This window comes from Oncorhynchus masou, chromosome 10 (genome assembly GCF_036934945.1).
Source record: "Oncorhynchus masou masou isolate Uvic2021 chromosome 10, UVic_Omas_1.1, whole genome shotgun sequence".
NCBI classification, from domain to species: domain Eukaryota; kingdom Metazoa; phylum Chordata; class Actinopteri; order Salmoniformes; family Salmonidae; genus Oncorhynchus; species Oncorhynchus masou.
In genome coordinates, this window is record NC_088221.1 from 34927041 (window position 1) to 34952333 (window position 25293).

Consider the following 25293-nt stretch of genomic DNA (forward strand, 5'->3'; position numbering starts at 1 on the left):
ACAAGACGCAGGCCTCCTAATTGTCCCTAGAATTTCTAAGCAAACAGCTGGAGGCAGGGCTTTCTCCTATAGAGCTCCATTTTTATGGAACGGTCTGCCTACCCATGTCAGAGACGCAAACTCGGTCTCAACCTTTAAGTCTTTACTGAAGACTCATCTCTTCAGTGGGTCATATGATTGAGTGTAGTCTGGCCCAGGAGTGGGAGGGTGAACGGAAAGGCTCTGGAGCAACGAACCACCCTTGCTGTCTCTGCCTGGCCGGTTCCCCTCTTTCCACTGGGATTCTCTGCCTCTAACCCTATTACAGGGGCTGAGTCACTGGCTTGCTGGGGCTCTCTCATGCCGTCCCTGAGGGGGTGCGTCACCTGAGTGGGTTGATTCACTGATGTGGTCATCCTGTCTGGGTTGGCGCCCCCCCCCTTGGGTTGTGCCGTGGCGGAGATCTTTGCGGGCTATACTCAGCTTTGTCTCAGGATGGTAAGTTGGTGGTTGAAGATATCCCTCCAGTGGTGTGGGGGCTGTGCTTTGGCATAGTGGGTGGGGTTATATCCTTCCTGTTTGGCCCTGTCCGGGGGTGTCCTCGGGTGGGGCCACAGTGTCTCCTGACCCCTCCTGTCTCAGCCTTCAGTATTTATGCTGCAGTAGTTTATGTGTCGGGGGCTGGGGTCAGTTTGTTATATCTGGAGTACTTCTCCTGTCCAATTCGGTGTCCTGTGTGAATCTAAGTGTGCGTTCTCTAATTCTCTCCTTCTCTCTCTCGGAGGACCTGAGCCCTAGGACCATGCCCCAGGACTACCTGACATGATGACTCCTTGCTGTCCCCAGTCCACCTGGCCGTGCTGCTGCTCCAGTTTCAACTGAACCGCGGCCCTAGGACCATGCCCCAGGACTACTTGACATGATGACTCCTTGCTGTCCCCAGTCCACCTGGCCGTGCTGCTGCTCCAGTTTCAACTGTTCTGCCTTATTATTATTCGACCATGCTGGTCATTTATGAACATTTGAACATCTTGGCCATGTTCTGTTATAATCTCTACCCGGCACAGCCAGAAGAGGACTGGCCACCCCACATAGCCTGGTTCCTCTCTAGGTTTCTTCCTAGGTTTTGGCTTTTCTAGGGAGTTTTTCCTAGCCACCGTGCTTCTACACCTGCATTGCTTGCTGTTTGGGGTTTTAGGCTGGGTTTCTGTACAGCACTTTGAGATATCAGCTGATGTACGAAGGGCTATATAAATAAATTTGATTTGATTTGATTTGATTTTAACAGCATGTTTTTGAGCAGCATGTCTTTTAGCAGCATGTGTTTTAATAGCATGTTTTTGAACAGCAGGTCTTTTAGCAGCATGTCTTTTAATAGCATGTATTTTAGCAGCATGTCTTTTAACAGCATGTTTTTAATAGCATGTTTTTTTAGCAGCATGTCTTTTAATAGCATGTTTTTTAGCAGCATGTCTTTTAATAGCATGTTTTTGAACAGCATGTAATTTAGCAGCATGTGTTTTAATAGCATGTTTTTGAACAGCATGTCTTTTAGCAGCATGTCTTTTAGTAGCATGTTTTTGAACAGCATGTCATTTAGCAGCATGTGTTTTAATAGCATGTTTTTGAACATCATGTCTTTTAGCAACATGTCTTTTAGCAGCATGTCTTTTAATAGCATGCTTTTTAGAAGCATGTCTTTTAATAGCATGTTTTTGAACAGCATGTCATTTAGCAGCATGTGTTTTAATAGCATGTTTTTGAACAGCATGTCTTTTAGCAGCCAGTCTTTTAGCAGCATGTCTTTTAACAGCATGTTTTTGAGCAGCATGTCTTTTAGCAGCATGTGTTTTAATAGCATGTTTTTGAACATCAGGTCTTTTAGCAGCATGTCTTTTAATAGCATGTATTTTAGCAGCATGTCTTTTAACAGCATGTTTTTAATAGCATGTTTTTTTAGCAGCATGTCTTTTAATAGCATGTTTTTTAACAGCATGTCTTTTAATAGCATGTTTTTGAACAGCATGTAATTTAGCAGCATGTGTTTTAATAGCATGTTTTTGAACAGCATGTCTTTTAGCAGCATGTCTTTTAGCAGCATGTCTTTTAACAGCATGTATTTTAGCAGCATGTCTTTTAGCAGCATGTCTTTTAGCAGCATGTCTTTTAACAGCATGTCTTTTAACAGCATGTCTTTTAACATCATGTCTTTTAGCAGCATGTCTTTTAACATCATGTCTTTTAGCAGCATGTCTTTTAACTTCTTTGATATAGGGGGCGCTCTTTTAATTTTTGGATAAAAACGTTCCCGTTTTTATTTTGTCACGAAAAGATGCTCGACTATGCATATAATTGACAGCTTTGGAAAGAAAACACTCTGACGTTTCCAAAACTGCAAAGATATTGTGCGTGAGTGCCACAGAATTAATGCTACAGGCGAAACCAAGATGAAATTTCATACAGGAAATGCCCCAGATTTTGAATGCGCTGTGTTCCAGTGTCTCCTTATATGGCTGTGAATGCGCCAGGAATGAGCCTACACTTTCTGTCGTTTCCCCAAGGTGTCTGCAGCATTGTGACGTATTTGTAGGCATATCATGGGAAGATTGACCATAAGAGACTACATTTACCAGGTGTACACTTGATGTCTTCCGTCGAAATTATTGCACAATCTCCAGCTGCGTCCACTTTTCCATTTGGTTCAGAAGAGAAAGGCAACTACCACGAATGATTTATCATCGACAGATATGTGAAAAACACCTTGACAATTGATTCTAAACAATGTTTGCCATGTTTCTGTCGATATTATGAAGATAATTTTGAAAAAAGTTTGGCGTCGTAATGACCTAATTTTCGGGGGTTTTTCTTAGCCAAACGTGATGAACAAAACGGAGCGATTTCTCCTACACAAATAATATTTTTGGAAAAACTGAACATTTGCTATCTAACTGAGAGCCTCCTCATTGAAAACATCCGAAGTTCTTCAAAGGTAAATTATTTTATTTGAATGCTTTTCTTGTTTTTGTGAAAATGCTAGGCTTAATGCTATGCTAGCTATCACTACTCTTACACAAATGCTTGTGTAGCTATGGTTGAAAAGCATATTTTGAAAATCTGAGATGACAGTGTTGTTAACAAAAGGCTAAGCTTGTGAGCCAATATATTTATTTCATTTCATTTGCGATTTTCATGAATAGTTAACGGTGCGTTATGCTAATGAGCTTGAGGCTATGATTACGCTCCCAGATACGGGATAGCTCGACGCTAGAGTTTAACAGCATGTATTTTAGCAGCATGTCTTTTAGCAGCATGTTTTTTAACAGCATGTCTTTTTGCATCATGTCTTTTAGCAGCATGTCTTTTAGCAGCATGTCTTTTAGCAGCATGTCTTTTAACAGCATGTCTTTTAGCAGCATGTGTTTTAGCAGCATGTCTTTTAACAGCATGTCTTTTAGCAGCATGTCTTTTAGCAACATGTCTTTTAGCAGCATGTCTTTTAACAGCATGGCTTTTAGCAGCATGTCTTTTAACAGCATGTCTTTTAGCAGCATGTCTTTTAACAGCATGTCTTTTAGCAGCATGTATTTTAGCAGCATGTCTTTTAGCAGCATGTCTTTTAGCAGCATGTCTTTTAACAGCATGTCTTTTAACAGCATGTTTTTTAATAGCATGTTTTTTAGCAGCATGTATTTTAATAGCATGTTTTTAAACAGCATGTCTTTTAATAGCATGTTTTTGAACAGCATGCCTTTTAATAGCATGTCTAGCTTTTGGTTTTGCTCAAAGATAATTTGATTAATGATAACAGCATGTCTTTTAGCAGCTTGTCTTTTAGCAACATGGCTTTTAGCAACATGTCATTTAACAGCATGTCTTTTAGCAGCATGTCTTTTAACAGCATGTCTTTTAACAGCATGACTTTTAGCATCATGTCTTTTAGCAGCATGTATTTTAACAGCATGTCTTTTAGCAGCATGTCTTTTAGCAACATGTCTTTTAACAGCATGTCTTTTAACAGCATGTCTTTTAGCAGCATGTCTTTTAGCAGCATGTCTTTTAGCAGCATGTATTTTAACAGCATGTGTTTTAACATCATGTCTTTTAGCAGCATGTCTTTTAGCAGCATGTCTTTTAGCAGCATGTATTTTAGCAGCATGTCTTTTAATAGCATGTTTTTTAGCAGCATGTCTTTTAATAGCAAGTTTTTGAACAGCATGTCATTTAGCAGCATGTGTTTTAATAGCATGTTTTTGAACAGCATGTCTTTTAGCAGCCAGTCTTTTAGCAGCATGTCTTTTAACAGCATGTTTTTGAGCAGCATGTCTTTTAGCAGCATGTGTTTTAATAGCATGTTTTTGAACAGCAGGTCTTTTAGCAGCATGTCTTTTAATAGCATGTATTTTAGCAGCATGTCTTTTAACAGCATGTTTTTAATAGCATGTTTTTTTAGCAGCATGTCTTTTAATAGCATGTTTTTTAGCAGCATGTCTTTTAATAGCATGTTTTTGAACAGCATGTAATTTAGCAGCATGTGTTATAATAGCATGTTTTTGAACAGCATGTCTTTTAGCAGCATGTCTTTTAGTAGCATGTTTTTGAACAGCATGTCATTTAGCAGCATGTGTTTTAATAGCATGTTTTTGAACATCATGTCTTTTAGCAACATGTCTTTTAGCAGCATGTCTTTTAATAGCATGCTTTTAGCAGCATGTCTTTTAACAGCATGTCTTTTAGCAGCATGTCTTTTAACAGCATGTCTTTTAGCAGCATGTATTTTAGCAGCATGTCTTTTAGCAGCATGTCTTTTAGCAGCATGTCTTTTAACAGCATGTCTTTTAACAGCATGTTTTTTAATAGCATGTTTTTTAGCAGCATGTATTTTAATAGCATGTTTTTGAACAGCATGTCTTTTAATAGCATGTTTTTGAACAGCATGCCTTTTAATAGCATGTCTAGCTTTTGGTTTTGCTCAAAGATAATTTGATTAATGATAACAGCATGTCTTTTAGCAGCTTGTCTTTTAGCAACATGGCTTTTAGCAACATGTCATTTAACAGCATGTCTTTTAGCAGCATGTCTTTTAACAGCATGTCTTTTAACAGCATGACTTTTAGCATCATGTCTTTTAGCAGCATGTATTTTAACAGCATGTCTTTTAGCAGCATGTCTTTTAGCAACATGTCTTTTAACAGCATGTCTTTTAACAGCATGTCTTTTAGCAGCATGTCTTTTAGCAGCATGTATTTTAACAGCATGTGTTTTAACATCATGTCTTTTAGCAGCATGTCTTTTAGCAGCATGTCTTTTAGCAGCATGTCTTTTAGCAGCATGTCTTTTAATAGCATGTTTTTTAGCAGCATGTCTTTTAATAGCAAGTTTTTGAACAGCATGTCATTTAGCAGCATGTGTTTTAATAGCATGTTTTTGAACAGCAGGTCTTTTAGCAGCATGTCTTTTAATAGCATGTATTTTAGCAGCATGTCTTTTAACAGCATGTTTTTAATAGCATGTTTTTAGCAGCATGTCTTTTAATAGCATGTTTTTTAGCAGCATGTCTTTTAATAGCATGTTTTTGAACAGCATGTAATTTAGCAGCATGTGTTTTAATAGCATGTTTTTGAACAGCATGTCTTTTAGCAGCATGTCTTTTAGTAGCATGTTTTTGAACAGCATGTCATTTAGCAGCATGTGTTTTAATAGCATGTTTTTGAACATCATGTCTTTTAGCAACATGTCTTTTAGCAGCATGTCTTTTAATAGCATGCTTTTTAGAAGCATGTCTTTTAATAGCATGTTTTTGAACAGCATGTCATTTAGCAGCATGTGTTTTAATAGCATGTTTTTGAACAGCATGTCTTTTAGCAGCCAGTCTTTTAGCAGCATGTCTTTTAACAGCATGTTTTTGAGCAGCATGTCTTTTAGCAGCATGTGTTTTAATAGCATGTTTTTGAACAGCAGGTCTTTTAGCAGCATGTCTTTTAATAGCATGTATTTTAGCAGCATGTCTTTTAACAGCATGTTTTTAATAGCATGTTTTTTTAGCAGCATGTCTTTTAATAGCATGTTTTTTAACAGCATGTCTTTTAATAGCATGTTTTTGAACAGCATGTAATTTAGCAGCATGTGTTTTAATAGCATGTTTTTGAACAGCATGTCTTTTAGCAGCATGTCTTTTAACAGCATGTCTTTTAACAGCATATATTTTCGCAGCATGTCTTTTAGCAGCATGTCTTTTAGCAGCATGTCTTTTAACAGCATGTCTTTTAGCAGCATGTCTTTTAACAGCATGTCTTTTAGCAGCATGTCTTTTAACATCATGTCTTTTAGCAGCATGTCTTTTAACTTCTTTGATATAGGGGGCGCTCTTTTAATTTTTGGATAAAAACGTTCCCGTTTTTATTTTGTCACGAAAAGATGCTCGACTATGCATATAATTGACAGCTTTGGAAAGAAAACACTCTGACGTTTCCAAAACTGCAAAGATATTGTGCGTGAGTGCCACAGAATTAATGCTACAGGCGAAACCAAGATGAAATTTCATACAGGAAATGCCCCAGATTTTGAATGCGCTGTGTTCCAGTGTCTCCTTATATGGCTGTGAATGCGCCAGGAATGAGCCTACACTTTCTGTCGTTTCCCCAAGGTGTCTGCAGCATTGTGACGTATTTGTAGGCATATCATTGGAAGATTGACCATAAGAGACTACATTTACCAGGTGTACACTTGATGTCTTCCGTCGAAATTATTGCACAATCTCCAGCTGCGTCCACTTTTCCATTTGGTTCAGAAGAGAAAGGCAACTACCACGAATGATTTATCATCGACAGATATGTGAAAAACACCTTGACAATTGATTCTAAACAATGTTTGCCATGTTTCTGTCGATATTATGAAGATAATTTTGAAAAAAGTTTGGCGTCGTAATGACCTAATTTTCAGGGGTTTTTCTTAGCCAAACGTGATGAACAAAACGGAGCGATTTCTCCTACACAAATAATCTTTTTGGAAAAACTGAACATTTGCTATCTAACTGAGAGCCTCCTCATTGAAAACATCCGAAGTTCTTCAAAGGTAAATTATTTTATTTGAATGCTTTTCTTGTTTTTGTGAAAATGCTAGGCTTAATGCTATGCTAGCTATCACTACTCTTACACAAATGCTTGTGTAGCTATGGTTGAAAAGCATATTTTGAAAATCTGAGATGACAGTGTTGTTAACAAAAGGCTAAGCTTGTGAGCCAATATATTTATTTCATTTCATTTGCGATTTTCATGAATAGTTAACGGTGCGTTATGCTAATGAGCTTGAGGCTATGATTACGCTCCCAGATACGGGATAGCTCGACGCTAGAGTTTAACAGCATGTATTTTAGCAGCATGTCTTTTAGCAGCATGTTTTTTAACAGCATGTCTTTTTGCATCATGTCTTTTAGCAGCATGTCTTTTAGCAGCATGTCTTTTAGCAGCATGTCTTTTAACAGCATGTCTTTTAGCAGCATGTGTTTTAGCAGCATGTCTTTTAACAGCATGTCTTTTAGCAGCATGTCTTTTAGCAACATGTCTTTTAGCAGCATGTCTTTTAACAGCATGGCTTTTAGCAGCATGTCTTTTAACAGCATGTCTTTTAGCAGCATGTCTTTTAACAGCATGTCTTTTAGCAGCATGTATTTTAGCAGCATGTCTTTTAGCAGCATGTCTTTTAGCAGCATGTCTTTTAACAGCATGTCTTTTAACAGCATGTTTTTTAATAGCATGTTTTTTAGCAGCATGTATTTTAATAGCATGTTTTTGAACAGCATGTCTTTTAATAGCATGTTTTTGAACAGCATGCCTTTTAATAGCATGTCTAGCTTTTGGTTTTGCTCAAAGATAATTTGATTAATGATAACAGCATGTCTTTTAGCAGCTTGTCTTTTAGCAACATGGCTTTTAGCAACATGTCATTTAACAGCATGTCTTTTAGCAGCATGTCTTTTAACAGCATGTCTTTTAACAGCATGACTTTTAGCATCATGTCTTTTAGCAGCATGTATTTTAACAGCATGTCTTTTAGCAGCATGTATTTTAGCAACATGTCTTTTAACAGCATGTCTTTTAACAGCATGTCTTTTAGCAGCATGTCTTTTAGCAGCATGTCTTTTAGCAGCATGTATTTTAACAGCATGTGTTTTAACATCATGTCTTTTAGCAGCATGTCTTTTAGCAGCATGTCTTTTAGCAGCATGTCTTTTAGCAGCATGTCTTTTAATAGCATGTTTTTTAGCAGCATGTCTTTTAATAGCAAGTTTTGAACAGCATGTCATTTAGCAGCATGTGTTTTAATAGCATGTTTTTGAACAGCATGTCTTTTAGCAGCCAGTCTTTTAGCAGCATGTCTTTTAACAGCATGTTTTTGAGCAGCATGTCTTTTAGCAGCATGTGTTTTAATAGCATGTTTTTGAACAGCAGGTGTTTTAGCAGCATGTATTTTAATAGCATGTCATTTAGCAGCATGTGTTTTAATAGCATGTTTTTGAACAGCATGTTTTTAGCAGCATGTCTTTTAATAGCATGTTTTTTAGCAGCATGTCTTTTAATAGCATGTTTTTGAACAGCATGTTTTTAGCAGCATGTGTTTTAATAGCATGTTTTTGAACAGCATGTCTTTTAGCAGCATGTCTTTTAGTAGCATGTTTTTGAACAGCATGTCATTTAGCAGCATGTGTTTTAATAGCATGTTTTTGAACATCATGTCTTTTAGCAACATGTCTTTTAGCAGCATGTCTTTTAATAGCATGCTTTTTAGAAGCATGTCTTTTAATAGCATGTTTTTGAACAGCATGTCATTTAGCAGCATGTGTTTTAATAGCATGTTTTTGAACAGCATGTCTTTTAGCAGCATGTCTTTTAGTAGCATGTTTTTGAACAGCATGTCATTTAGCAGCATGTGTTTTAATAGCATGTTTTTGAACATCATGTCTTTTAGCAACATGTCTTTTAGCAGCATGTCTTTTAATAGCATGCTTTTTAGAAGCATGTCTTTTAATAGCATGTTTTTGAACAGCATGTCATTTAGCAGCATGTGTTTTAATAGCATGTTTTTGAACAGCATGTCTTTTAGCAGCATGTCTTTTAGCAGCATGTCTTTTAAAATCATGTTTTTTAATAGCATGTTTTTTTAGCAGCATGTCTTTTAATAGCATGTTTTTGAACAACATGTCTTTTAATAGCATGTGTTTTAACAGCATGTCTTTTATCAGCATGTCTTTTAGCAGCATGTCTTTTAGCAGCATTTCTTTTAACAGCATGTCTTTTAGCAGCATGTCTTTTAGCAGCATGTCTTTTAGCATCATGTCTTTTAGCAGCATGTCTTTTAGCAGCATGTTTTTTAACAGCAAGTCTTTTAGCAGCATGTCTTTTAATAACATGTTTTTGAACAGCATGTCTTTTAATAGCATGTCTAGCTTTTGGTTTTGCTCACAGATAATTTGATTAATGATTATGGATGGATTATTCTGATTGCTTTTTGCCTAATTTATCAACGGGATATAATATAAGGGATAAGTGTAAAGAGAAATAAAAGTGTTTTTTGATCGTTGAAGATACCGTTGAGGTTATGGGAAGTAGGTGAGTATATTTCCCCATACAGTACAGTACTTTATGGTGAAGAAGAAGAACCATGGAGAAGGCCAACATGATAACTGAGATTACATAACCCACATTGTAAGCTTTCTAAGTGAACATGGGCCAGTGGAACAAGTGGACACACACACACTAACAATCTAGCAAAACACAGGCACACAAAGACCAGTTCTTATACACATTACACACCAGAAACAGTAGTGTTATTCGCTCCGTACCCTGTGCATACATTCAGGGCCCTTTTTACATTGGAAGTGGATGGACATGCATACACACACACACAAACATGAACACAGAAATACAATAATTACATGCATAGTTCGCGTATTCACTACCCTGTGTGTATATATAATGTACTGTACTGTACATATGCCCTTTTTACAGTGGAAGAAGCTAAGGAACGACAAGCTCTCTGAGTCAAATCGAATCACTACATTACCCCGAGGCAAAAGGCGAATAACAGAATGAGTTTGAATAGTTTAAATCAACGCAACATTTAAGATACTGTATCTTTACTGTCCCATTGTATATTACTGAGAAAATACGAGGAAGACATTTCTCGTACAACACAAGAAAGCCATGTTAGAGAGAGTCTGAGCAATCTCCTCATCTCTCAATGCGTTGTGTTTTTCTATAAACTGTTGTATGGTGTTTAGACTGCTGTAGAAGAAATGTGTTATGTATTATTGTCATCTGAGGCTCTATGTAAATACCACAGCAATACAATGTGCTACTTATGCAGTCCTGTGTGGCTAAGTTAGTAGAGGATGACACTTGCAAGTTGCAACGCCATGGTTGTGAGTTCAACTTCCCTCGAAGGACCAGTATGAAAAAGTTATTTTTTAAATGTATGCACTCAATGTATGTAAGTCGCTCTGGCGAAGGGTATCTGGTAAATTACTAAAACATCAAATCATCCAACAAATTATCTTTCTCAATAAGTCCATGTAAACTAAATGTTGTGGGTATTGGAGGTTATACAGCTATTAGTGAGATGCTCCCTGTTTGACACAGTTTTTGGCACCACTCATGTGAGATGGGGCGGCAGGGTAGCCTAGTGGTTAGAGCGTTGGACAAGGAACCGGAAGGTTGCAAGTTCAAACGCCTGAGCCGACAAGGCACAAATCTGTCGTTCTGAACAGGCAGTTAACCCACTGTTCCTAAGCCATTATTGAAAATAAGAATTTGTTCTTAACTGACTTGCCTGGTTAAATAAAGGTAAAATAAAAAATGGGGGACTTTTTAAATCTCTTTTATCATCTCCCTCTCCTCATCTGAGCCCATCTTCTCGTCCTCCGTAACCACTACTCCCTATGCTACTGCTTGTGTATGCAAGTCTGTGCTGTTGTGTGTGTATGGTTGTGGACATTCTCTGTATGTGCAGCCAGGCTCTCAAACACTCTCTGTATACTGCAAACACAGTGCATTCGATAAGTATTCATAACCCTTAAATTTTTCCACATTTTGTAACGTTACAGCCTTATTTTAAAACACTTTTATTTTATTTTTTATCCTCATCTATCTTTAATGACAAAGTGAAAACAGGTTTTTGGAATTTTTTGCAAATGTATTAAAAATGAAGAACATAAATACCTTATTTACATAAGTATTTAGACCCTTTGCTATGAGACTCAAAATTGAGCTCAGGTGCATCAAGTTTCTATTGATCATCCTTGAGATGTTTCTGCAACTTGATTGTGGTCCACCTGTGGTAAATTCTATTGATTTGACATGATTTGGAAACGCACACACCTGTCTATATAAGGTCTCACAGTTAACAGTGCATGTCAGAGCAAAAAACAAGCCATGAGGTCGAAGCAATTGTCCCTAGAGCTCTGAGACAGAATTGTGTCCAGGCACAGATCTGTGCAAGGGTACTAAAACATTTCCACAGCATTGAAGGTCCCCAAGAACACAGTGGCCCCCATCATTCTTAAATGAAGTTTGGAACCACCAAGACTTTTCCTAGAGCTGGCTGCCCGATCGGGGTCGAAGGGCCTTGGTCAGGGTGGTGACCAAGAACCCGATGGTCACTCTGACAGAACTCCAGAGTTCTTCTGTGGCGATGGGAGAACCTTCCAGAAGGACAACCATCTCTGCAGCACTCTACCAATAAGGCCTATATGGTAGAGTGGCCAGACGGAAGCCACTCCTTAGTAAAAAAGGCACATGAAAGCCCACTTGGAGTTTGCCAAAAGGCACCTAAAGGACTCACACACAATGAGAAACAAGATTCTCTAGTATGACAAAAACAAGACTGAACTCTTTGGCCTGAATGCCAAGTGTCCCATCTGGAGGAAACATGGCACCATCCCTACGGTGGTGGCAGCAGCATACAGTGGGGATTTTGTTCAGCGGCAGGGACTGGGAGACTAGTCAGGATTGAGGGAAAGATGAACAGAGCAAAGTACAGAGAGATCTTTGATGAAATCCTGCTCCAAAGCGCTCAGGACTTCAGACTGGGGCGAAAGGTTTATCTTCCAACAGGACAATGAGCCTAAGCACACAGCCAGAAATGGCTTCGGGACAAGTCTCTGAATGTCCTTGAATGGCCCAGCTAGAGCCTGGACTTGAACCCGATCTGCCATCTATTATAAAGACCTGAAAATAGATGTGCAGCGATGCTCCCTATCTAACCTGACAGACCGTGAGAGGAACTGCAGAGAAGAATGGGAGAAACTCCCCAAATACAGGTGTGCCATGCATGTAGCGTCATACCCAAGAAGACTCGATGCTGTAATCGCTGCCAAAGGTAAAGGGACTGAATACTTATATACATGTGATATACATTTTTTGCTAAAGACCTGTTTGTTTTGTCATTATGGGGTTCATATGTAGATTAATGAGAGAAAAAAATACAATTTAATACATTTTATAATAAGGCTGTAATGTTACAACATGTGAAAAAGTCAAGGGGTCTAAATACTTTCCGAATGCACTGTATTAGTAATAAAATTGGAGGCTTGTGTCTCTCTCTGTCTTCGCCCCTCTAAAACGCCACATTATAGATAATTAATCGTGCCACAGTGCTATCGATCTGGCACCACAGTAATTAAGAAAAAACATGATTTCTTCATCTCTCTCTCTCCCACACACACATTGACTCTGAAACCAATTCAATTTTGTGGTCCCAATCCACTTCACTCTTTTTATTGCATCATATCACAGTAAAAACGTCCCAACTGCCATGGTGACGGGTCTCACAGAGAACCTGCACTGACGGATTCCAATTAAGTTGGGATATGATATGTATGAATATTAGAAAATACTTTGACACAAACATCATCTTCTTTTGTTATATTATGCATTTTCTGGAGAGGTCTCTCATATGCCATCCAAACCCCCACATAAAATGTCCATAAGTCTATCCCACTAACACACTTTCCCTCTCAATATCACTGTCTCTCTCTATCCCATATCCCCAAGTGTATATTAGAGCCTTTGTTTGGCCTACACAAATATACACAGGCATAATCTCTAATTTAAATATGGCATGTAATTGAGTTAATCTTTACTTCTCTATTGGTCAGGTGCCCAGGTTGTCTGTTCAGCCATATAGGTTAGCATTAACAGAAGGGAAGGACGGAGAGGAGGGTGAAAAAGAGTGTTTGCATTTTTGTCCAAGCTACATAACATAGCTGGCAGTGGGCTGGTATTCCGAAAATTGACAGCACTGTGGTGAATGGTGACGAGTCAACATTTGGCAGAAAGCTGTTCCATTTTTACAGAATTTGCTGCCAAAGCAGCAACTACTCTTCCTGGGGTCCAGCAAAATTAAAGCAGTTAAATACAATTTTAAAAAATTGCATTACATTACATTTCTCAGGCCACTACTCTACTATTACATATCTACAACACAAAATCTGTGTTAATAGTGTGTATGTTATTGTGTCTGTATATGCATGTGTCTCTGCCAGTGTGTGTGCCTCTTCACAGTCCCCACTGTTCCATAAGGTGTCATTTTATCTGCATGCATGCGTTACTTGATGTGGAATAGAGATCCAAATAGTCATGGCTCTATGTAGTACTGTGCACCTCCCATAGTCTGTTCTGGACTTGGCAACTGTGAAGAGACCTCTGGTGGCATGCCTTCTGGGGTATGTATAGGTATCTGAGCTGTGTGCTAGTAGTTTAAACAGACAGCTATGTGCATTCTACATGTAAATAGTTCTCACAAATACAATTAATGACGAAGTCACTCTCTCCTCTACTTTCAGCCAGGAGAGATTTACATGCATATGATTAATGTCAGCTCTCCTTGTACATTAAAGGGCCACCCGTTGAGCCCTGTTCTGGGGCAATTGTAATTTTCCTAAGTCCCTCTTTTGTGGCACCTGACCACATGATTGGACAGTAGTTCAGGTGCGACAAAACTAGGACCTGCCTTGTTGATAGCGATGTTAAGAAAGCAGAGCAGGGGGGATCACGTGACCCTTGAAGGAGATGGCCGCATGAACTAAGAGCTCCGCACAAGTAGTTTCCAATTCCTAATCTTACCTCCACTCCAAGTTCAAACTCCTTTAGCTTTAGTAAAAAAAAAGTCCAATCGCCATACCGTTTCCTGAGATTCACCGACAAGGAACGAGTCCTACAGGCGGCGAATAACAACACCATCACAGTGGGAAACGCCAAACTCACTTTACACCAGGACCTGTCACCTGGAATATGCCGAAAGCACCGAGGGTTTGACAAAGTGAAGAAATACTCCATTGACCGAGGCATCTTCAGGGGATTGAAATACCCAAACGAGCTCAGGATTCTTCACCAAGGAGCCTTGCGCCACTTCAAAACTCCCGAAGAGGCAAAAAAATAAATAAAAGACAATCCTGGTCAATGAGAAACGGACCAATGACTAAATGCGATTAATTCTATTACTAAAGGAGTTAAGACAACATATAGCCGATATCCAAAGACCCACCCACCCCGCTAAATGTCATTATAGCCATCCAATTTATATTTATTTTCCTTTTCCCTGTTTTTTTGTTGCTATGATTTCTTGGGGTTCCCTATGTCCCCTGGCGGAGGTATATGTAGGCTGGGCTATTGATTTTATTTTCTCCCTCTTTTAGTGTTGTCTGGACGGGGGCTACTGTGTCATTTACTCAATGCGGGGCGGAGAGGATGAGGCATTTCTTTGGTAGGGAGGGGGAGACGTTGTGCGTTGCTAACTGTTCCCGTTTTTTTTTTTTTTTTTTGGAACACAGAATTGAGACTGAGCGGGGGGGTAATAAATCCAGAGATTGTTATTTTATGTACACCATTTATTTTCATTTTATGTGAACGCAGCTGTAACTATTATCCACCATTTACCCAGCGATGACTTGCACTGAAGTTCGATTACAGTTCGATGATGAAGACTAGTACCTTAAATCTATTGACATGGAACTACCATGGTCTAGGTCATGCAATAAAACGGAAAAAGACACTATGTGCTCTAAAAAAGGAAAAAGCAGACATCGCGCTATTACAAGAGACACACCTCTGTGATGCTGAACATGCCAAACTCCACAGAGCTTGGGTGGGACATGTGTATTTCAAACAGTAGAGGCACAGCCATACTTATCCATAAGAGATTTTAATTGTACCCTTAACCCAACCCTAGACAAATCATCTCAAGTCCCCACCACAAATCCTAGATCTGCAAAGATGTTGAACTCTCTTACTAAAGAGATGGGACTGATAGATATCTGGAGAGAGACTAATAGCTCATCTATGGACTATACATACTACTCTAATGTCCATAACACCTAGTCCCGTATAGATTACATTTTTATCACAAAGAGTTTCATAAATTCAGCCACATGTACAATCGGACCCATGGCACTTTCAGATCACGCCGTTGTCCACCTCCGCTTTGACCTCTGAAAAAACATCCCGAAGTCAAAGAGCTGGAAATTCAACACCTCCATGCTATCAAACGAAGCCTTCCATACATTGGTAACTACATGAATAGACAACTACACATAAGACAACAAAGATTCTCCTGTTTCTCCGGCCACAATGTGGGACGCTGCTAAAGCCACACGAAGAGGTCCTCTAATTGCATATGCTTCCTCTAAGAAAAAGCAATGGAAGCACACAGGCTAGATCTTGAGAGGGAGCTGGAATGCTCTGAAATAATACATAAACAATCCCCAGACAGCACCTCCTGGAGTCATCTTAAAGCAGCCAAAGCCAAACTGAATTTGGACTACACTCGGGAGATTAAAAAAATACATTTTCTTTACTAAACAGAAATACACCAAGTATAGCAATAGGCCCAGTAGATTGCTTGCTTACCAATTAAAAAAAGAGCAGTCAGAGCGTACAATCATGGCTATCCAAACAGCAGAGGACGAGGTCACATGACCCAAAAAAGATACATTTAACTTTGCATGATTTTAACTGCAAACTATATACTCTGAGAGAAAACACACAGAGGCAGAACTCCACTCTTTCCTAGAGGGAATCTCACTACCTAAACTATCAGAGACCAACCAAGAAGATCTCAACACCCCTTCACTCCTGAGGAGATCCTGGAGGCAATTACCTCCATGCCACCTAATAAGTCCCCAGGCCCAGATGGATTCCCCAGAGTTCTACAAAGCTTTTTGGCCCCAGCTCAGCCCTATCTTCATGCCAATGTTGGAGGATTTTAGCAAAAACGGAGTTCTCCCAGACTCAATGCACACAGCTCGCATTACAGTGTTGCTCAAAAAGGACAAGGACCCCTATCCTGCTCGTCCTTCCAGCTCATAAGCTTGTTGGATTTTGACTTCAAAATAATTACCAAATTGCTCCCCAAAAGACTAAACACTCTTCTTCCCAAAATAATAAAAGCAGACCAAACTGGATTTATTAGAGACAGATACTCTTCTGATAACATTTGCCGTCTTTTTGATATTACTGATCAAGTAAACGCACAGTCCTGCTGTCCTGCTGGCTTCACTGGATGCTGAGAAGGCGTATGACAGAACGGAGTGGAGCTTTCTGTTTTCAGTCTTAGAAAAGTTCAATATGGGCCCACATTTTATTAAATGGATCAAATCGCTATACTCTCATCCAAATGCCATGGTGACTACTAATGGACTGAACTTTGACAGATTCCCTCTGGAACAGGGCACAAGACAAGGGTCCTCGCTGTCCCCCTGTTCTACTTGTTGGGGGCGGAGCCTCTGGCAGAGCTGATAAGGAGCAATCCATGTATTATGGGTGTTTCTGCAGGCGGCCTCCAGCAATAGATTTCGCTCTACAAGGATGATGTCTTGCTCTACATATCCAACCCTGAGAAATCCCTCCCTCTCATTTTAAACACAATTGCTCAGTATGGCAAGTTTTCCGGTTATAAGATCAATTTTAACAAATCCACTGTCTGCCCTCTCAATATTACACTCACAAGCTCTATGAAGACACTATGTCCTTTCCAATGGAAAACACAGGGGTTTCAATACCTTGGGATCTTGGATCTTCGTAACACCAGATCTGAATAGCCTTTTCAAGTAAAATTATCTTCCACTCCTGGATCGAATCAAGAACGATCTCCAAACCTGGATCTCCCTCCCAATTAGCTTAGTAGGAAGAATTAATGTAATCTGTATGAATGTCCTCCCTAGACTGAACTATTTATTTCAGATGCTCCCATGCTATATCCCAGTTTCCTTTTTCAAAACAACTAACCAAAGCATCACCAAATTTACATGGGGCAATAAAAAACCTAGGATCAAGTTTTCCACTCTATCGAAACCTGAATCTAAGGGTGGTCTTGCCCTTCCCTCCCTTCAATTGTACGACTGGTCTGCCCAAATCCGCAACATGCCAACATGGATCACAAACAGACAAGAGTCAATCTGGATTCAGATAGAAGCCCAATCCTGTGGTTCATTGCCCTTAAAGTCAATTATATTCATTAATAACTTTAGTGAAGTGGGCAACATAGCCAAAACCTTTGTGATTTACAGCACCCTACTAGCGGTGAGGGACTGTAAGAAATACCTGGGCATTTCCTCCCTCACTCGCCTATAGTAGGCAACCCAGACTTGCCAAAAGCCCTGAGGGATACCAACTTTAATCTTTGGCATACACTAGGAATCAGGACTTTTTCAGACCTATTTCATCAGAAAAACACCACACTGAAATCCTTTCAAGAGCTCTGCAGTGAATTAAATGTGCCAAGATCCCATTTAAAAAAAAAATATCTTCAAATTAGACATGTCATTTCCTAATTTACTTCCAAGAGGAGGTTGAGAACTCAGCTGAATGAAGTTGAAACCCTTCTTGTCACAGCACAATCCATTAAAGGCAAAATATCTTATATCTATAGACTCCTTTCTGAGAAAGGAGGAAGGAGGCTCCTCCTTGACTCCTTTGAAAATAATCTGGGAAAAGGACCTTGGTCTGACTATCAGTGATGAGCTATGGGTGGAGGTTTGCAACAGGGTATACTGCACCTCTACTAATGTAAAAATGAAAGAATCTAATTACACATTTTTGTACACATTTTATTACACTCCTTTGAAATGCCATAGGAGACATATCTGTTTTCATTCTAACTGTAAAAGATGTACCTCTGAAAGTGGAACCTATATGCATGTATTTTGGAGCTGTAGAGAGATTGCCAGATACAGTTTGATATGACCCCATGTATCTATCTACTTAAATGCCTTTGTTCTTGATCCTGACAGAGAAAATGTGCTTATGACTATTACATACTTTGCTAAGAAATGTATTATTCTATTGTTGGCCTCTAATACCCCTCCTACATTTAAAATGTGGATTGACCAGATTATTGACTCTCTCCCTCTTGAAAAGCTCACTTATGACCTCCACAAGAGACAACCCAAGTTTGATGGACTCCGGTCTCCACTACTCAACTATATTTCAAACTGGACAGAGTGAACAGGGTGACTAGGGAAATGTGCAGATACATGTTGTGTAAGGTGCAGTAAAATCTAAAAACTAATTATTGTCACGTCGTCTCAGCGAAGGCTAGAAATAGCTAATAAGAACCTTGATAGTGCTGCTGCAAGTTTTATATGTTTTTAAATTTTTCATTCTTTCTGAGTACGTGTAGGTATATAGGATATGTGTGTGTGTATGGGTGTGAATGTATGTATGTATATGAGTATGTATGTATATATATATATATATATATGTATATAGTGCCTATATATATATATATATATATATACAGTACCTTGTATTCGGCCCTTGAACTTTGCAACCTTTTGCCACATTTCAGGCTTCAAACATAAAGATATAAAACTGTATTTTTTGTGAAGAATCAACAACAAGTGGGACACAATCATGAAGTGGAATGACATTTATTGGATATTTCAAACTTTTTTAACAAATCCAAAACTGAAAAATTGGGAGTGCAAAATTATTCAGCCCCCTTACTAGCGCCACCTTTTGCTGCGATTACAGCTGTAAGTGCTTGGGGTATGTCTCTATCAGTTTTGCACATCGAGAGACTGACATTTTTCCCATTCCTCCTTGCAAAACAGCTCGAGCTCAGTGAGGTTGGATGGAGAGCATTTGTGAACAGCAGTTTTCAGTTCTTTCCACAGATTCTCAATTGGATTCAGGTCTGGACTTTGACTTGGCCATTCTAACACCTGGATATGTTTATTTTTGAACCATTCCATTGTAGATTTTGCTTTATGTTTTGGATCATTGTCTTGTTGGAAGACAAATCTCCGTCCCAGTCTCAGGTCTTTTGCAGACTCCATCAGGTTTTCTTCGGAATGGTCCTGTATTTGGCTCCATCCATCTTCCCATCAATTTTAACCATCTTCCCTGTCCCTGCTGAAGAAAAGCAGGCCCAAACCATGATGCTGCCACCACCATGTTTGACAGTGGGGATGGTGTGGTCAGGGTGATGAGCTGTGTTGCTTTTACGCCAAACATAATGTTTTGCATTGTTGCCAAAAAGTTCAATTTTGGTTTCATCTGACCAGAGCACCTTCTTCCACATGTTTGGTGTGTCTCCCAGGTGTAAAGCAATACTCCTTCCATTTCAAGCATTTGTGTAATCCGGTTTTAAACTTCTTCACAACAGTATCTCGGACCTGCCTGGTGTGTTCCTTGTTCTTCATGATGCTCTCTTTGCTTTTAACCTCTTGAAACTCTAGGGGCGCTATATCATTTTTGGATAAAAAGACGAGCCCGTTTTAAGCGCAATATTTTGTCACAAAAAGATTCTCGACTATGCATATAATTGATAGCTTTGGAAAGAAAACACTCTGACGTTTCCAGAACTGCAAATATATTCTCTGTGCGTGCCCTAGAACGTGAGCTACAGGCAAAACCAAGATGAAACGGCATTTTTGGAAATCAGCAGGATTTTTGAGGCTCCGTTTTCCATTTTCTCCTTATATGGCTGTGAATGCGAGAGGAATGAGCCTGCCCTTCCTGTCGTTTCCCCAAGGTGTCTGCAGCATTGTGACGTATTTGTAGGCATATCATTGGAAGATTGACCATAAGAGACCACATTTACCAGGTGTCCCCCCCGGTGTCCTGCACCGAAATTGGTGCGCAAACCTCAGCTGCAAGTATTTTTCCATGGAATTCAGAGAAGAAAGCAGGCTTCCACGAACGATATATCAATGAAGAGATATGTGAAAAAACACCTTGAGGATTGATTCCAAACAACGTTTGCCATGTTTCGGTCGATATTATGGAGTTAATTCGGAAAAAGTTTGACGTTGTTGGTGACTGAATTTTCGGTCCGTTTCGGTAGCCAAATGTGATGTACAAAACAGAGCGATTTCTCCTACACAAAGATTCTTTCAGGAAAAACTGAACATTTGCTATGTAACTGAGAGTCTCCTCATTGAAAACATCCGAAGCTCTTCAAAGGTAAATTATTTTATTTATTTGGTTATCTGGTTTTTGTGTAAATGTTGCGTGCTAAATGCTACTCAAAATGCTAAGCTAGCTTAGCATACTCTTACACAAATTAGTGATTTGCTATGGTTCAAAAGCATATTTTGAAAATCTGAGATGACAGTGTTGTTAAGAAAAGGCTAAGCTTGAGAGCAGGCGCATTATTTTCATTTTATTTGCGATTTTCAGAAATCGTTAACGTTACATTATGCAAATGAGCTTGAGGCTATAACTGTATACAGGTTTTTTCATAGCCAAACGTGAACAAAACAGAGCGATTTGTCCTACACAAATAATATTTTTTTGAAAAACTGAACATTTGCTATCTAACTGAGAGTCTCCTCATTGAAAACATCTGAAGTTCTTCAAAGGTAAATGATTTTATTTGAATGATTTTCTTGTTTTTGTGAAAATGTTGCTGGCTGAATTCTAGGCTTATAGCTATGTTAGCAATCAATACTCTTACACAAATGCTTGTTTAGCTATGGTTGAAAAGCATATTTTGAAAATCTGAGATGACAGTGTTGTTAACAAAAGTCTAAGCTTGAGAGCAAATATATTTATTTCATTGCATTTGCGATTTTCATGAATAGTTAACGTTGCGTTATGCTAATGAGCTTGAGGCTATAAATAGAATCCCGGATCCGGGATTGCGCGACGCAACAGGTTAACGGACCTCTGAGACTATCACAGTGCAGGTGCATTTATACGGAGACTTGATTACACACAGGTGTATTGTATTTATCATCATTAGTCATTTAGGTCAACATTGGATCATTCAGAGATCCTCACTGAACTTCTGGAGAGAGTTTGCTGCACTGAAAGTAAAGGGGCTAAATATCCAATAAATGTCGTTCCACTTCATGATTGTGTCCCACTTGTTGTTTATTCTTCACAAAAAAATACAGTTTTATATCTTTATGTTTGAAGCCTGAAATGTGGCAAAAGGTCGCAAAGTTCAAGGGGGCAGAATACTTTCGCAAGGCAGTGGGGAGAACGATATATATATATATATATATATATATATATATACAGTGGGGAGAACGAGTATTTGTTACACTGCCGATTTTGCAGGTATTCCCATTTACAAAGCATGTAGAGGTCTGTAATTTTTTTATCATTGGTACACTTCAACTGAGAGAGACGGAATCTAAAACAAAAATCCAGAAAATCACATTGTATGATTTTTAAGTAATTAATTTGCATTTTATTGCATGACATAAGTATTTGATACATCAGAAAAGCAGAACTTAATATTTGGTCCTGGAGTGGCCTAGCCAGTCTCCAGACCTGAACCCAATAGAAAATATTTGGAGGGAGCTGAAAGTCCGTATTGCCCAGCCCCGAAACCTGAAGGATCTGGAGAAGGTCTGTATGGAGGAGTGGGCCAAAATCCCTGCTGCAGTGTGTGCAAACCTGGTCAAGAACTACAGGAAACGTATGATCTCTGTAATTGCAAACAAAGGATTCTGTACCAAATATTAAGTTCTGCTTTTCTGATGTATCAAATGCAATAAAATGCAAATTAATTACTTAAAAATCATACAATGTGATTTTCTGGATTTTAGATTCTGTCTCTCACAGTTGAAGTGTACCTATGATATGAATTACAGACCTCTACATGCTTTGTAAGTGGGAAAACCTGCAAAATCGGCAGTGTATCAAATACTTGTTCACCCCACTGTCACCAAAAAGAAATGTATTATTATTATTATTTTTTTTTAAATATTTTATTTTAATTGTATTTTTTATTTATTTATTATTATTATTATTATTATTATTATATATTTGAACTTATTTCTTTAAGCCTGTCACATCTGTGAATGTGGAATGTGTTTTGTTGGTTGATTGAAAAACAAAACTTAATAAAACTTTAAATTGAAAAAAAAGAAAGCAGAGCAGAGCATTATTACAGACAGACCTCTCCCCATCTTAGCCACCGTTATGTCAATATGTTTTGACCATGACAGTTTACAATCCAGGGTTACTCCAAGCAGTTCATCAACTTCCCCAATTTCCACATTATTCATTACAATATTTAGTTGAGGCTTATGGTTTAGGGAATGATTTGTCCAAAATACAATGCTTTTAGTTTTTGAAATATTTAGGACTAACTTATTTCTTGCCACTCTTTCTGAAATTGACTACAGCTCTTTGTTAAGTGTTACAGTGATTTCACTTGCTGTGGTAGTTGTCGTGTATAGTGTTGAGTCATCAGCAAACATAGACACACAGGCTTTACTTAGAGCCAGTGGCAGGTCATTAGTTAAGATTTAAAAAAAATAAAGGGCCTAGACAGCTGCTCTGGGGAATGCCTGACTCTACCTGGACTATGTTGGAGAGCTTCCACTAAAGAACACCTTCTGTGATATGTTAGACAGGTAACTCTCGATCAACAATATAACAAGGGATGTAAAGCCATAAGACATATTTTCCAGCAGTAGATTATGATTGATAATTGTGATAATCAATTGTGTTGTTTTCTGCACAGAAGATCATCCAAAATTATTGCCTGATGATCTTCTGAACTTTAAAATACCTGTCTGATGCATTTCAGTCACTACAAACCATAAAGTCTTTAGATTGAAATCCTGTCAAAAATCCTGTCAGATTGATTTGTAATAGGCTGTCATAACCCAAACTAAAAAAGTTAACATTGGTCGTTGATAACATAACCAATATTACATGGTGGGGTTGCAAAATTATTTTACCTTAATGAGTGGATGCTTAGTGGTACCTGGAATAAGCAATTTCATAAATGGGTAAAGGGGAGCGTCTGGTTGCTCCTCATTACACACGTGTCACAGACCAGTAAATATGATTTACATCTTCAACATAGGAATCACTACAACACGTATTGTGTGACCTCTTATACAGAATATTTCTGGGGGCAGCTTGATGAAAGCCAGTCAATATTTAGGTCACCCAGAAAATATACCTCTCAGCTGATATCACATACATTATAAAGCATTTCACACATGTTATCCAGATACCCATTATTAGCACTTGGTGGTCTATAGCAGCTTTCCACAAGAATGGGCTTTAAGTTAGGCAGGTGAACCTGTAGCCATATTGCTTCCTCTCTAAATTTTACAGGAACATGACTCTGAACATAAATGACATCATCTCCACCATTGGCAATACTGACTCTTCTGGTTAAAACCATGTATTGCTATCACTGTATGATCAAAGGTGTTATCTAAGTCAGTACTTCCCAAACTGTGAGTTGCAACCCTTAGGGGTCACATGTTTTTCCAAAAGTGTACTAAGTGTTGGTAACAGGCTGACTGGTTGGCTGTTTGAAACAGTAAAGGGTGCTTTGCAATTCTTGGTTAGTGGAATGACTTTTGTTTCCCTCCAAGCCTGAGGGCACACAGGAACCAAGAGGGGCCATGGTGCTGGACCTCTAACCATGTTAGAATAGCACCCTCCCTCCCTATTCCTGTGTTTGTCAGATGGCGTGACTGACGCATGGCCAGCCTGGCTGTCTTTCTATCTCTCCCTGGCACTCTCCCCCCTCTTTCTTTTCCTCTCCCTCCCTCCCTCTCTCAACGAGCTGAAAATGTCACCTCCCAGAAAACAGTTTATTCCCTACTTCCCTCCACCTCCCCTCCTCCCCCATCGTCCCTTGTTCACACTCTAACTGTACAGCGACACACGTCCTGTCTCATTTCAAACTCAAACACCGCGAAGCATTTGCCTTTTCTCTTTCCTGTCTTTATTCCTGTACATTATTGTCCAACCAGGGGCCACCGGGTCAGCGAGGTCCACAGGGTCAGTCCTGCATACCCAGCACATTTGCTAAATCTGATGACACAGAGGTCACTCCCATTCAGCTGATCTGCCAACATCATTAGAAGGAAAACTCGGGTCTCTGCCACAACAAAACAGGCAGCAGACTCAGTCTGCGTTCCAAATGTCACCCTATTCTTTTAACTAGTCAATCAAGAACAAATTATTTTCTACAATGACTGCCGACACCGGCCAAACCCTAACCCAGATGACACTGGGCCAATTGTGAGCCACCCTATGGGACTCCCATTCACGGCCAGTTGTGATACAGCCTGGAATCAAACCAGGGTCTGTAGTGACACCTCTAGCACTGAGATGTAGTGCCTTAGAGCACTGCGCCACTCAGGAGACCCCCTATGCAGTGCACTACAGTGCCTATTATACAGGGAAAAGGGTGGCATTTGGGATTTACCCTCAACATCACAACAAACAGCCTGCAGACTATCTGTATTATCTCTGTTCTCATCATAATAAGGGATTGATCTTTTAGATCTTCGTAAATCCATGAAATGCATCTTCTCCCTCTGAATTTCTTTATTGTATTCATGTAAATTATTGTGAGATGTGTTCCATCCACAGAATATGCAAGAGTGGTCTATTCACACACCCCTACCCACACTCTAACAAATACTGGATAAAAAAGAACCCAGCGCTGGCTAAATAGTGGACAGAACACACGTTGGATTATTTTGACCCAGCCAGGTGGGTTACTTAGTTGGGTTGCTTTCTTTGAAGGCTAGAGGCACTGACACATTTTTTTGCTCTAATGATAATTACAGTGCACAAAACTTGGAAATATTTCATCCCACTCAGCAACTCAGTGGCTTTTAGAGGGTTTTGATTAAAGTGCACTGAGTGTGGATGGATGGCAAAGCTATGTCTTTAATAAAGGGTTGATTGTCTTAAGGAGCTTCATAAGGACACTCATGAACAAAGAAGATAATAGGGATAGAAGATGAGAGACTTGAGGGGCATGAGGGTGTGTTCAGTGGTCAACATCAGAGGATCAGACAGTACAGTAAAGTGCAGTACAGAATCT

At 39.2% G+C, this 25293-nt stretch overlaps 1 protein-coding gene across 1 annotated transcript in view; it reads right to left on the reverse strand.

Annotated features, from left to right (window-relative positions):
* LOC135547567 (receptor tyrosine-protein kinase erbB-4-like) overlaps positions 1–25293 on the reverse strand; it is a 638243-nt gene that overhangs the window by 398457 nt on the left and 214493 nt on the right. The gene's annotated exons all lie outside the window — the stretch shown is intronic.